General features: G+C 41.6%; 1 protein-coding gene across 1 annotated transcript in view; it reads right to left on the bottom strand.

The window, feature by feature from the left end:
* Positions 1 to 16,015, bottom strand: part of GOLIM4 (golgi integral membrane protein 4) — an 88,913-nt gene that overhangs the window by 39,239 nt on the left and 33,659 nt on the right.

Raw genomic sequence — 16,015 nt, 5'->3', positions numbered from 1 at the left:
TAGCGCCACCTGGTCAAGGTGCTGGGTTTGCATCCTGGGACCTTCCTGGGCCTGCCTGCCATGAGACTGGGGATGGGCTGTGGTGTAAACACCCTACCTCCCTCTCTTTTTCTATCTCTCTCATGGAAGCAATAAATAAGCCTTTAAAATATATGCGCATTATCACACTGGACTATATCAGACATAATTACTGATCTGCGACTGTGTTTATGAATACAAGTTATTAAAAGTTTTGTTTTACTGTTTTAAATCCAAGAGAAGCCAAAGGAGCAATCAAGTCTGTCTTAGATTGCATCTAGGAACAGAATACTCAGCTCCACAAAGAGGTTTGAAGAGGCAATGAGGGGCGAGGAGGAGGAAATACACTGCATTTCTGGTGTACCCTTTGAATACTGTTTGCTCAGCATTATGGTCACGTGATCTCATTCCCTGGAAAGCTAATGCAAACCTGCTATTCCTCTCTCACCAGCCCAAAGCTCCCCATGGCTACCAGGTTTCATCATCAATCACCAGCTGACCAGGGACAATGCATGACACTGCCCCAACACTACCACTGCTGCCGAAGTTGTCATGGTCCCTGCAACTCCCCTCTTTTTCTTTTCTTTCTTTCTTTTTTTTTTTAGAGAGTGCTTTTTGCAATAGGGCATGTATGCTCACCAAAAAGAGAGACAGAAAGCGAGAAATTATCCTCTCATGGGGATGGCCAGGCCACGGTCCCTTCTCCTCCATTCTCCTCTTGGGAACCTGGGCACACACGCACACACCTCCACCCAGCATGAGTTTTAACACAGCGATCGAGATCAACTCTGTGGGAGTGCAGCAATATAAGCAGTACTGCACTCCATCTGCTGGTCCTGCAACTCCCCTCCTGCACCTCTGCTATGACCCTTTGCTGCTGAGGAAGTTCCTGCCTCCCCTCCTGCCCTTGTCACAGCTGCGAGTGACCAGCTGTGGTTGAACTTCTCCCAACATGGTCACCATCCCCTCGGTCACCCACCTTCTCCTCACACTGCATTTCTCATCGTGACACCTTCCACTTCCAGGGTTCGCCCACTACTGCCACAGACCTTGGCTCTACCCTAGTCCTGCTATCATTGCTGGACAGCAGACACTGCTACGATGCCTGCAAGTACCCACACTGGCGTGGTACATGGCGCAAGCCTGCCCCAATCTCATCCTTCCCGTCATCCTCGGCTAGCCACTGCAATAATCCCACTCCCTTCTTTCACCAGGGTCCCTATTCTCTTCACCGATGACCCATTCTCCGGCACTGTTAGTGTGAGGGAATTCAATACAACTCCAAACTTACTGAGTCCCTCCTGTGTACCTGAACCAAGGAGTGATACTGGGTTAACAGTACTGATGGTCTGAGAAGCTTGGTTGCAAGTGTGTTGCTGAGAAATCATGTTTATATACCCTATAGGGTATATAAACACCGATTTCTAAAAGCCTACTGAAAGCAGCTTCTTGAAAGATATTTGGAATGAGGCCGGAAAAACATAAGATCAGCAGTATAAAACCTCATCAAGCCAAGCCCTGAAATGTGTACCCGATCTTTGAGAATCTCAGTCAGGTGCAGAGACACACGGGGGACACATGATGAACTGCAAAGCTATCATGACAGCAGAGAGGCAGGAATAGGATGCTGGCAGACTGACGGCTCCCGGCTAGAAGGAAACACAGCTCCCTCACGCCGTGGAGCACTGGCTGAAGTTCTCAAGGTCTGGTGGAGAGTGGCAGGAACATGCACACACCCATTAACAGGGAGCCTGAGTACACTAATGGTACACGTCGCAGGCTGGATCTCAGCTAGCAGGTGCCTCCCTTCCAAAGGCAACAACAGTGAGTTGAGCTGAAGCTGCAGCAGAAGGTCGAGAGTCTAGAGAGCTCCCAGATGGAGGTAAGGACCACGGAAGGAAAACAAGTCCAGTCTCACAACACCAATAATAATAAAAATAAACAACAACAGCAGCAGCAGTGAAGAAGGCATACACAAATGGGACTGCTTGTCACCCATCCTCATGACTTCAGACCTAAAGATTCAACATTATTTGTCAGGTTAAACACACAGGAGAAAACCGAATGTACAAAAGGAAGTCCTGTGGACTTCTTTACTTAATAAAATACAGCAGTAATTACTAAACCCAAATGCCGTGTGGTACCAGCGTCAGGTAATGATTACTTTGGGCATAGGAAACAGAAAACTCATCATCCTGATTTCATCTTTGATGAAAATTGGGGGTCTCTCCCATAAAGAGGGAGTGTGAAGCATACAGGTGAGGGGTGCTGGGTATAGGGGTGGTGGGCGATGGTGTTCCATTCTTTATTCTCTTTTCTGGGATTCAGGCAGTAAGATAAAGTGCCAACAGCAGGTTCGAAGGACCCATTTAGCAAACTGAATCACAGGACCAGCTTTCTGCTCAATGGGACAGTTAACACTCGCAGGAATTTGCACATTCCGCATGTCAGTAGCAGGGCACCTCTAGAGCCAGGAGATCCTAAGATACACAGCTACAAACTTCCACAAATAATCTGAATAAATCCTACAGCCATGTCCACACGAAGGCAAGCATGCTTGTAAATCATGGTCAAGTCCAAAGGTCTTGAGAAATCTGGGACATAGTCATAATACATAGAAAGGCATGATTAACAGGAAGCTCTAAAGCAAGAAGACTGTGTTTCTGCAAGTACAGTAGGAAAAATACGCGGTAAAGAGCAATGGAGGAGATACGTGAAACCATAAGGTGGTTTCGCTGTTAGTACAGCTCACTCAGAACCGATCAGCACCGTCACTGCAGGGTTTAGTTCTGATGTAACAAACCTAAGGACTCAGCGATGGCTTGAGGGTGAGAGTCTCACACAGGAAGAGAGTACGAGAGCAAAGGAACAGGGACCCATGGGAAGAAAGGTGACGTGCTCTTGTCATCAGGCTCAGAGAGGGAACAAAGAAAAGAAAAGCCAAAAGAGGAGCCTTAAACTATGAGCTGAGGAAACCACGCTAGGGACAGAGAAACAAGAGTGAAAAATTAACTCTAGGAACTAAAAATTCGAGAAAGAATGGAGGAGAGGCCAAGAGGCAGTGCCAATATGATGCTGAGAGCAGACCTGACAGCTGGGCTCCAGTTCCAGACCCATTCTCTGTGGGATGAACTGCCCAACTCCAGGTATCTCAGTTCCCCTGTGCAGTGTGTGGGGATGACGCCAGACCTATCTCTTTGGTTATATATCAGAGTTGAACGAGTTAATATATATCAAGTTCTTAGAACGCGGCCTGACGCAGAGTAAACACTAATAAAATATTTTTTCACCTGCCTGCAATGGCTTAAAAGGTCAGAGAAGGGACCAGGTGATATTCTCATCAGCATTTCCAACCCTACAATTAAAGTCAAATAATAACAAAGCAAAAAACACACACCCATGCATGCATGCACACTGACTTGAAAAGACAGTAATTAATGTTGGTCTTAGTTTCCTTTTACCTTAAAAAAAAAAAAAACCCTTAAAAAAAAGAAAGTGAATAATCATTCCTTCGCTTATTAAAACCTACAAGCCTATTTTTTTTAAGAAAAGAAAATTGAAGGATAGTTAAATGGGCCAGATACAATCTCTGTGTCCTTATAGTTCTTCTAGAAACGTCCACTTTGAAAATACCCACACGGGTGCACGCCCACCCCTTATTTCTTTTACCGAGCCTTCTCCAGGCTTTCGAGCTAGTGATTTATCTAGATAGCTTTACAGTTTCACTTAGAAGGAGGATTGCTAATCAATCCTTGTCACCTATCTGTATTTTTCTATTTATACTCGGAAGTCAAGGACATCAGTCAAGATGAGCTAAAGCCGCCACAATCTCTGCAACGACAACGGTTCATAATGAATATTCTCAGGGCAACAAACAAGGTTAAGGGGAAAATGCAGAATTACGCTGCAACAGGCATAGGATTTGAATCACAGTATCTCATAAGCAAAAGATGGAAATCTATCTGACTCATCTCCTCCGCGGCGTGCTTAAAAGGAGTTTAGTATTTTCCATGCGGTCAACAATGGAACAAGGTTTTTTAGTCCCACTTAAAAATCCTCAGGAGTTTAAAAACATGGCAGCTTCCTACAGTAATTTTCCATTTGAATTCTGACTTCTATCTCAAAGTCACAAGGGAAGTTAGGCACATACACATTCTCTTATGGGCAAATTATACATCCAAGCCACTTCAGGGAACATGGCTCCAATTCAGAATGAGAAAGCAACACTCGAAAATGAGGCAGAAAGCACTGCTAAGTGTTTTAACACCTTAAACCAGGAGAGGGCAATGTTTCTTTGGCAGAGGCAACAGCCCATGAATTCTTCTTTCAGTCTTGACTGCAACACAATGTTTTCTCTTTGTAAAACAAACAAACAAACAAACGAGGCTTGGAGTGAAAGGCACGCAAATTCAGCTTGTGAAACCATGAAGGCTTTTATCATTTTGCAAAGGATTAAAATGAAAATGAACAAGTTCGTGCTTTTGATCATTGTGGTTGAAGATTTTTAAATAGGATAGCCAGAGAGATGAAATGAAGAAATAGGAACACGAATTGAAGTCAATATAGTGCACAGAGTACAATCCTTTTGCATTTTTTAAAATTTAAGTCTAAGATCACCACTATTTATTACAAAATGTGAGACAGTTTCGGTTGTGGTGTGAAGGCCAGCTACTTGCCCGCCCCCTCCTCTACAGAACAATGACTGAACATAAAGAAATCACAGATACATTTTTTTCCCAATTACTTTTCTTTCTTTCTTTCATAAACTGGCTCCATAACTCTACCTAAGAATATAGAAGCTCTCCTTAGAAAACAACCCATGTAAAGAAATAAGCAGGCCGAGATGTGCACAGTGGTGCGAGGCAATGCTCTGCAAGGTTGAGCCACATGGGGCGGTTCTGGTCCCCATTCAGAGAGCCCTGAGTAGGCTGGCGACACGTGTTCCCACAGCCTGGCCTTGCTGAAGGAAGGAGGTGGACTGTAGTGTCAAATCGCTCTGTCTCTCCTGTACATGAAAATAATAAATAAATACATTTAATAAAATAAAAACAAGAAGAAAGATGGATCATCATGACCATCTCGAGGCTCACGGTGGGTCTTTCCTCTCGTCCCCATGAGTGGCGAAGGGCATCTCAAGCCGCCAGCTCTGGCATCTCAGCAGTCTCCTGAGAGCTCTGCCTCGTCTCCCTAATTTCACAAGGACCTCTCACAGATGACTCCTAGACCCGTGAATCCAGCTTTATCTCTCACTCAATACCAGTTTTGCACCTTCTAACACAATCTTTCCGGTCCGATCCTGAATTTAAAGCTGAAATGAACTATAATCAACCCTTTCCTACATATTCGAGGCCCAGGTCTGGGTGCAAAACCTCCCAAGAACTTCCAGGCAACTGTGAGTGAGTCAATGCCCTCAAGGGCTTCCCTCCATGGTCATCCTATTCCAGCTTGGCAGCATCCCCGGACTCCCCGCACCCACCAGCACACTGTGAGCTCAGCATCTCACACTGCTTCTCCAGGTATCTGAATGACTAGCTCCCTCCCTTCCCTTCCTTCTGATTTTTTTTTTTTTTTGAGAGTTTTCGTTTTTTTTGGAGAGGATTTCTTTTTGGCTATAGGGCTCATACACTCGCCAGAAAGACAGAGACAGAAAGTGAGAAATCACCCCCTAGGGGAATGGCCACACCGCAATCCCTTCTCCTCCATTTTCCTCTTGAGATCTTGCGCATGCATGCACACGCCCCCAGCATGAGTTTAAGCCACTGGGTCCGAGACTCAAACTGCAGGCAACTACATGGGAGTCTAGCGACATAGCCATTACGCCAAGGGGGAAACCAAGGCAAACCTACCTAAAATTGCAATTTGCCTCACCCTCAACACTTCCTGTCTCCTTTCCTAGTTTTTCTCCTTCGTACTGACCACACTCTGTCATATGTTTTACTTACTTATCTTACATAGTGTCTGTCTGTCCAATTAGAAGTTGAACTCAATCAGGGCAAGAGTTTCTGATTGGCTTCATTTCATTATTCTATGGCTGCTAGTCTGAACTGCAGGCATTCGACAGGTGTGGGATGAATAAATGAATGTGAATAAATGAATGAACATCAGGCCTTCAAGTTTGGAGCTAGCTATCTGCTTCCTTCCTAGCAGTTTTCTGCAATACTTGTTCAATGAATGAATGCATTTAGAAGATTTTCCACTCTTTTCCTCCTCGGCCTGTCATCCTCTGTCCCCAGCATTCTGCACTGAATACCCACATTTGTTGGCTCATTAGCACTCGTGAATCGCAGAAAACAGACAGATAACAGAATACAGATTAAGTACAAATTTGTCTGCAGATGTATAGGCTCATAAGATTAGCATTAGTTCGGTCACAACCCTAAAGTACAGATGCTTTCAGAATGCTGGAAGAAAAAAAGAACAGTCTGATTAGATATTTTTCTACTGCATAGAAATTGCAGTATTTTAATTTTTACTGCACAATGAAGTTCCTATAATAGTTCACACCAGTGTCTATTTTTAAGTTTGCTAATGCAAACAGTTTCTGAAGTAGCTTAAATGGAATTTTTAACCATGATTTGAATTGGCACTTAAAGGCCATTCCTATTTTGGATAAAATGATACCCAAGCTTTTCCTCATGGCACTATCTAATTGATTTTTTTTCCTTTTCAAAAAAGGCTTATATTAGCTGACTTAAGATTTATTTCTTCACACTAGTCTTCTTCTGGGCACCCTTTCAAGTGTTAAGCTACAAATAATCATTCTTATTATCAGATGAAATCTATTCACTTCTCATGGAAGGGTTCCTCTCTTAGTTGCTCAGAGCTATATTCCTGCCCAGCAGTGTTCCAGGCACCTTGAAAAAACACCCATGTGTAGGAGTTCCCTTATAGAAAGAGCTGACGGCCAATAAATTCAGGCTGTGAGAAGAGGCTAGAATGGGTAAAACAGAGGACGATGAGAGAGTGCCAAAGGTCTGGCGGGCTGGGATGGTATCGGGTCTGCAAGCTGGCGGAACCTCTCGAGAGCTGAAAGGAAAGTAGCCTTATGCCCATGAATGTGCTGCACTCCACAAAACACCTGTCACATTACCGAGGACACCTGTAAGAGTATACGCACGTAGATTAGGAACTGAAGGGCTTACAGTGATAGAGGGAGGTTATTCTAAAATTAGATGTGTATGCATAGATGCTAGGCAGAAGCAGTCTTCTCCAGTGGTCAGATTTTAGCTGGACAGCATCACAGTATTTCAGGAAATAATGCAGGAGAGAAAAAGAGGTGGGAGAGGGAAGGAAGTAGAAAAGAGGAGGAAAAATGGGAGAAAGGTTATTCAGGTCACCAAAAAATTGATGTAATATGTGTGAGAATACCCTTACGATGGGTTAACTATGCAAACACACACTGGCTTTATAATGGAACTATGAATTTAAGCATATACTTTTCAAAACTGATGCGCCAAGCATGAAAGACATTTATAATAATTTCCATAAGTCAACTGATTTCTTTCGTGGGAATTCGACTCTATGGATATTTCAAGTAATGTTGGCAAAGAGGGCACAACTTAAAACCAAGTACTCAAGTATCAACCTCTAAAAGGCTTTATAAAAATCTTAAGATTTATTTACTTATTTCAATGAGAGAGAGAGAGCACATGCAAGAGAGAGGGAAATCCCTGACAGGGTCTTGTCAAGCCACAATCCTCCCAGGCTCCTCGCCAGCCAGGATCGAGGTTATATCCGGAATGTTCATATCAACCCAGGATCCGAACCCCAGGCGTTCCCGCGAGGCTCTGGTGATGCCCTGCAGCTGGGCCTGAAAAGACTTTTACATCATAGTTCATTGACTACCCTTACTGGGTCAGCATGGGCTTGCTACCAATGGCTTCTCCTTCAAACCAATGCACAGTACACAAGAACCCCACCTTCACCCAAATTCTCAATTTCAAGTTTTTAGTTCAAAATTTGAAAATACGCAACACAGGTTGAAAAGGTTTTATAAGAAATATGAGAGAGATACTACTGAAGATCTCTCTGTTGCATATGGAATATTTCATTCAACAAATCAAACACGCATTTACTGTGGACTCACTCTATGGCAGGTATTACTCTGGTATCTGAGAATATGCTAGGAGCAAAAGAGTCAAAAAAAAAATCTACTTTCAAGGAGTTTATATTCTGCCAGAGAGATAGTTATTAAATAACACATATAAAAAATAGTAAGTTAGAAGGAAGTAAGTGATACCGAAAAAAAAAAAATTGTATAAAGGAGATAAAAGAGATTTGGGGTATGGGGAGGTTAGGCCAGGGTTCATTTTAAAACACTGTGGGAAGGGCAGGCCTTACTAAAAAGGTGACACCTGAGTAGAGACAGCAGCGTCAAGACTTGGAAACGCGAAGGAAGCGGTACTGCAGACACCAGGGAAGGGAACTGGGAACCTGAGCACTTAGAAATGCGCCTCATCCACTCCCTAAGAACTTTCACAGGAGAGTTCTGTAAACACCAGGTTTAGCAGCAGACTGAGGCAAAGGTGGGTATATGGGCAGGGGAGAAATAATGAGACGGATAAAAATGACTCAATCAGATCTACATGAGTCTGATACATAACTATGTATGCAAAACAAAAAGATTCAAGAGAGAGCAGAGATTAATGAATTGGTTGGGAAGTCACTGCAGTAACCTAAAAAGAGTAAAATGAAGGTGAAACTGCCATGCTGTTTGAACATACACACGGCATACATGACTTCTGACAATTAAAAAAAAAGATAGAAAATACCAATAATTGGCGAGAGGTGGAAGAAGGCACTCTTTCTTATACCCTGTTGATGGGTATGAAAATTGGTAAATCATTTTAGAAAACTAAAATCACACGGGAACATTCCAATAGTAGCATGACTCATAATAATCCCCAACTGAAACCATCCTGAATACATATCATAGTAGGACAACTAAGCTATGGTTATTTGAGGACTAAACTACCATTTGGTCATGTGAACAAATTAAAGGATTCACAGATGAATTTCACAAGCAAAATGAAGAGGAAGGAAGCCAGACAGCAAAGTGGCACTTGCTGAATGATTCTATTTATAAAAAAAAAGTTCAAAAACAAGCAAACCTAATCTACCGCAATAGAAGATGGGATACTGTTTACATTGTGTGTGTGGCTGGGGTGGTCAAGCCATGACTGGACGTGGGCAAAGGGGGCACCTGGGCTGCAGCATGGTTCTGATTCTTGGCCAAGTGCTGGGCATACTGATTGCTTAAAGATTCAGGGAACCGCACACTTAGGATGCATGCACTTGTGTGAATGTGTAATTCAAGTTTACCCAAAATTTAGAGCGTCCATGACACAGCTAGCTGTACATATAATATCATGGCATTTGTTATTTCTGGTTGTACAGATGAGATAAGCTGTGAAATATCAAAATCACTTCGATATATCGCTGTTTTCTGCCTCCACAATCTGCCCAAGCAATGCGAATCGAATTCCTCACGTGCGCGGCTCACATCTGTGTCTGTGTCAACTCCAGTCAGCTTCTCAGTGCTCTCGACCTGATGTCATCACGGGAAATCTGGTCCTTTGGGACAAGTTATGATTCGGTAAAAATGTGGATGTGTGTTATTCCTGTATACCTTGTAAACATTCATGCTTTCAATATCTCTCACTCCTAAAAGCTTTATATGTATGTGTATATGTGTGTGTGTGTGAGAGAGGGAGAGAAGACTTCTTTATAAAGACATTTTGTATTTGCAATTGTGAGGACACATTCCTGGGAATAAATATTCACACCATGTTAAACATTACTGCGGTCTTCAAAAAAAAGATTTTGTCAGGTGCCCTCCATAAATATCCAGCCGCATTAAACAAGGTCATTTTGGGGAATTGTGTCATCCTCACACAGTGCTCGGCTGTTTAAAATAAAAGACTTGGGAAAGCACCCAGGAATAGCAGAGGCTCTGTACTGACTCCCATGCAAGACTCCTCTTCTGAGGGGCAGTTTTGCAGGGAGTATGGGCCGGCGTACGGAGGGAGAGGAAGGCACAGAAGCAAACTACATTTAGGAAACAGAGTCAAAATGCCTGAGTGACTGACGCGAAGCGCACCGTGAGAGGAGGCCTGAGGAGGGTGCCCAGATCTGTGGCTCAGCTCCCGTGTGAAGGGTGGACATGAGTCCAAAAGGGCTGGGAAGGGGCGTAACGTGCTCGGACAGGTTTAATGTTTGACAGCAAAGAGAAGGGGAGTAATCTCGGAAACGCCCTGAGTGCCAGCAGGTCACTGCTGAGGTGTCCTTTCCCCACCGCCTAGATGTGTGAGGCTAACACAGAGACCCCTGAGAAGGAGACCCTGCCTGCTCTCCACAGCCCCAGTGACTGCCTGATACCCGACGTTCCAGCACCCACACCTGCTTACTAGGTATACTTACCACTAAAGAAACTTAAAAAGACTTCACTCCTCAGAGACTGTGGGGAAGATGACAATTACAATTACGGGGGTACAAAATCTCATCAACAAAAGACAAAAACAACCAAAACAAGCAACAAAACAAAACAAAACAAAAGTACTTTAAAAATCAAAAAATAAAATAGATATCGAAATCCTGCTTTACCAGTTGGATTGGAATTCTCAATGCTAACCTGCCATCTCTTTTCATTTGGGGACATTTTAAACATTCCACTGGATAAGAAGGTAAGTGTAACTCTAATGAGTTTTTGAGACCCCCAAAAAGCTCGAACAGAAGCCATTTAAATCTGTGGTGTGTTCTACCATGTTCTTCAGGGATCAAGGTGATTGAATCTCTGCTCTAAACCCCATCTTCCAGAGCCCAAAAAAGCTCAGATGGGCAGAGCAATCTCTGACTTCTCTCTGTCTCTCTTTCTCTAAATGTTTTCTTTTTTCTTTTTTTAATTTTTAAAACAATTTTTCTCACCTCTGACCCCTCTTTTTTCTTGCTAATTTCAGAAGCCATTTAAATCTGAGGTGTGTCCTGCCGTGTTCGTGCAGTGTACAAGTGCACTGCATGGTTTTTATTTTTTGATTTTTAAAAGAATTTGTTTTCGCTTTTTTGGTCGTTTTTATCTTTTGTTTGTTTTCTTTTCCTTTCCCCCACCCCCGTTTTTTTAACCTTACTTTCTCTGCTCTTCAGCCTTCACACACTGAGTGTCTAGACAGGCCTAGGTGCACAGTACTCAAGTATCTAAATACTTTCAGGGTCATAGAAATCCTCAACCCTTACTGAACCTGCTGCAGGAAGGAAGAAACTTCTTTTTGTGAATCTCAAAATCTTTTTCTGGGACCAGCAGTTAGCGTAATGGCTATGTCGCTGGACTCCCATGTAGTCGACCACAGTTCGCGTCCCAGACCTGGTGGCTTAAAACTCATGCCGGGCGCATGTGCGTGCATGCCCAAGATCCCGGGAGGAGAACGGAGGAGAAGGGATTGCAGTGTGGCCATCCCCCTGGGGGGTGATTTCTCGCTTTCTGTCTCTCTGTCTCTCTCTGTCTGGCTGGCGAGCACACATGCCTTATAACAAACACCTCTCCAAAAAACAAAACAATCTTTTTCTGTGGATACCATGTTGCAAAACACAGTAGAGGAGAGAAACTGTCACAGAAGAACCCTACCATAAACGGAGCACATGATCTTACAGTTGCAGAAACCTTCTTGAGCAATTAGCCAAAAGTGAATACACTACCAAATGACTAAAATTCAGAGGAGAGAGGCTGCAGAGTGAGCAGCAGGAAGAAGGACGGAGCTGGAGAGAGAACATGGCTCATCTCCTCCCACACGTCTCTAAACTCTCAGTTGAAACCCAGGTGCACCTGGTTCCCTAGAAACTGTGAGGCCTTTGTAACATCCAGTTCCAAAGTCACAAGTGCAAGTTGCTCGCTGAGTATCAGGGAAACGGAACTTTAAAGAGATTGCAGATCACCTCCTCCCACACACCTCTGAATGAATGCTTAGAATTTATTCCAAGAAATTAGGAAGAAATATATAATCCATCAGGTACCCATAAACCACTGCAGAGGCATAAGAAATATGAGAAACCAAGAAAATATCTCTTCCTCAAGGGAAAAGAACAACCCTTTATCATCCACAGACAGTAAGTACAGTGGAGCTTGTGGAAATGTCTGATAAATAATTCAGAATATTCATAGTGACAAAACTAAATGAGATGCAAGAGATGAGAGACAATGAACTCCAGAAGGTGCACGGGAAAAGGGTTCCAGGAGGTGAGGAAGTTCTTTCACAATTTGAAAGAAGAAATATATGCCATAAAAGAATCAGAAGAAGCTGTGAGGGATGAACGCTGTAAGACAGGAAATCAAAACCTCCTTTGAAAGTATTAAAGCAGATTAGACCATACAGAAGATTGAATCTCAGATGTTGAAGACAAAAACCTCTGACTTGGAAAAAAACTACCATAAAGACTGAGAAAATAACCAAACAAAAATGAGCATAATATACACGAAGTACTAGATACCATTAAGCACCCAAACATCTGGATAATCGGGTATCCCAGAAGGTGAAGAAACTAATAAGGGTATTGATAATATATTGCATGAAATCCAAGAAGAGAACTTCCCAAACTTAGAAAGGCATTTAAATATCCAGACCGAAGAAATACAAAGGACCCCTATTGGAACCAAGAAGATCTTCTCCAAGGCACACCATAGCCAGAATGGCCAAATCTACAGACAAGACAAGATACTAAAATTGGCAAGAGAGAAATGTCAGGCTACTTACAAAGGTTATCCCACCAGGCTAACATCAGACCTCTCACTGGAAACAATGCAAGCAAAGAAAGAATGGAAAAATATATTCAGTATTAAATGAAAAATAATATCAACCAGGAACATTATACCTGGCAAGATTATCCTTCATATGGGAAGAAAAGATAAAATCATTGTCAGATAAACAAAACATGAAAGAATTTACCAACAATAAACTAGCTTTTCAAGAAGTTCTGAAGGGAGGGCTTTACCAGGAAAACTAAAGACACACAGACAGAAATAAGAGAACAAAAAGTAACCAAGAAAATAACCAACTTAACGTTAGGGACAAGTATAGAAATGTGAATAATAATGTTGAATTTTAACTTCCAGGATTTAAACAGAAAGATCGACCACATTAACACTGCAAATTCAACAGAAGAGAGATTCATTACATGAGGCTGAACTGCTGAAATAGAATTTTATGACTTTTGACTAAAATAATACTGATTTTTTTGACCATGTTTTGTTTTCTGTATTTAAGGATTTTGTTTTCTTCTGAGCTGTTGATAGGTTCAGCAATTTGTTAAAAAAATATTTTTTGCTTGTTTGTTTGTTTGTTTTTAAACGAAATACAAACTTTCTCCTTTCCAGACTCCTCTGGAATTGGAAAATATTTGGGAGTATTCTTATTTTGTGGTGGAAAGGTTATTTGCATAAGTTCAATAATACCTGTTGCCTTGCAACAGAAATTGGAAATACTCCTTATTGCCAGGGTTTTGATGGGAATGTCATATCTGATGATATGACAAGAAACTATGCAACTAAGGAAGATCTCAAGAAAGTCAACAGAAGCTCTTCGAAAGGCTGCCTGGCACTGTAAACAGTTCTGCCTGGCAGAGAGGATTAGAGAAGGATTAGAGAAGCCATATGAATGAATTCGTACCAGAAAATAACTGGACTTTTCCAGCCCAGAATTGTCATCAGTAGAGATTGCAAAAGAGCAGCCACACACCAGAGGATTCCCTTGAGAAACACTTTGAAGTTAAAAAAAAAAAAAAAAAAAAAAAAAAAGACTGATCTTTGCTAGCAGATGGTAAACCACAGAACACTTGGTAGGCAGAGCTGAGTTGGGAAGGTTCGTGTGTGAACTGTGTGCTGGGTGTTTGCTTTTCAAGAGTCTGAGAGGTTGACATGTAAATATTTAGTCAAAAATATTTAAAACCACCATGTCTCTGTTGTTATAGAGATACAAACAAAATTATAACAAATATTTTGAAAGTTATCTTTAAAACTCAGTTTTTTGAACATTTTGAAAGCTGTTTATTAACTGTCAAGAACTATGGAGTATGAGCAAAAATTTTTTGATATGTAAATGTGGGAAAATGTAATAAAGAAATAAAAAAGAAAAAATATTAAAGTGTGAAAAAAAAAGATGTCTTTGTGTATAGTTTAAGGTTCATTGCAGAGTAGGAAGGAAAACAAAAGACTTCCAATATATTCCTTGAATAATTCTTTCCTTCCCTCATATTTGCTTAAAACATAATAAGTGAATAATGACTATTTCCCCGATGGTCTGTTAAGAACACCATGGCTCTGAAGAGCATCTTCTACATTGATACCGGGCCCTGCCTGATTTGGGGGAGGTGAACTACAATCAACGATGAGTAAAGCCTTCAGACTAGAAGACCAAGATCACCGTGTGAGACTCTCGGGCCTTCGGAAGAGTCGTGGCGCATTTTTGCATAGAAAAACAGAAAAATATTCAAGACTTTCTTGATGATCTAATGTCAGAGTAAACATTTCTTGACCCTTTAGGAAAAGGCCCAGTATTTATAAGGAGCTGTGGATGTCAAGGTAGATAGTAGGAGACTTCTGAGGATGCTATGACACGGAAGGATCTGGAGGATTTGGTGAGAGCGTGTTCTAGTGAGTAGGCCTTGAGGTGCTACCACTGAACTGGCCCGCATCATGAAATCAAGTCCCTGAAATGATCAAGGTCAGATTTGCACCTGGCTTCAGTTTGGTCTCTGGAGTCTTCCCCAGGCCACTTGGGATGACCCTCTTCTGTTCTCCCACAGGGCCTAAATGTTTCTCTCCATTCGCAGTCTTTTTATAATTCCTTCTGTATTAATTTGTCCCTCCCACTACATTGTGGTATTACAAAAAGTCAATTTCCTTACCATTTGTGCACGCTGTTACCTAGCCTGGAGTCCCATACAGTATGTGTATCTACTGACTGCTAAATGACTGAATGTACAAACGAATGAATTCAAAGCGCATGTTCACAAGATACTCTTTCAATTGTGCAGTAACATTTACATATGTAAGGGTTAATGTTTACATATCAAAATACATTTCTAAGAGTCTAGTTTTAAGAAACTTTAGATTTCAAACGGATGTCTTATACTAAGTACATAAGGATTTTTGCAAGAAGTACAGTAGAATCAATAAACACTCCAGATCTAAGGAAAGGTGCATGTCTAGATACAAAAGAAAGAAAAAAAATCTTTGATGATAATGAGCATTCTAATTAGACTTCCAGTATTTTTTTCCAACTCTATTGCATAGTTAGAATTCAGATGAAATCTACTGAAAATAACTTAAGTAAGACTGAGATGGATCACCCTGGAAGAAAAGAGAAAAAAGAGAAACAGAGATAGATGGTACCCAGAGATAATAATGAGAATTTTTGAGTAGTTTGGGGAAACAACACTGGTTAAAACAAGATTCCTGAGCTCCTAGCTGCCAACCGGTCCTGTGCTCACAACTAAGAAACTTCGCCCTTATGCTTCCTTAGCAATAAAATGAAGTAACTGAAAAGGTGCCTTGTCAAGGTCCTTCCAATGCTAAAATTCTACGATTCTAAAAATGCATATTTACAGAACAGGAGGAGAATAGTGGTATCAGTATCAGCAATAAATAATTCATTTCAAATTTCCAAACTGGTCTTGAATATTCTCAATTACTTAAATCTGAATAAAAGAGGAAAGACACAATTTAACAGACTCCTGGGAAAAGCTCTGTTATTTCAGAAAAAGACTTTTGGCAAATGGTTTTCAATTGTCACCTATGATCATCAATAACTTGAAAACTGTGATACATAAACTAAGACAGCTATCCTGCATTGTATTCTGCATGCATGATTGTGAAAAATGCAAGCGCTACCCTTATTCTGCATGGATAAAAGGACATTAGAAGTATACACTGGCACTCTAACTGCAAATCAGTCTAGCAGGTGTACTTGTTCTGTTTTCCTAATCTTGACTGTAAATTTCCGTTCACTCTTTC

This window comes from Tupaia chinensis, unplaced genomic scaffold, assembly GCF_000334495.1.
Source record: "Tupaia chinensis unplaced genomic scaffold, TupChi_1.0 Scaffold000281_1, whole genome shotgun sequence".
NCBI classification, from domain to species: Eukaryota; Metazoa; Chordata; class Mammalia; order Scandentia; family Tupaiidae; genus Tupaia; species Tupaia belangeri.
This window is presented reverse-complemented; position numbering and strand designations above follow the sequence as displayed.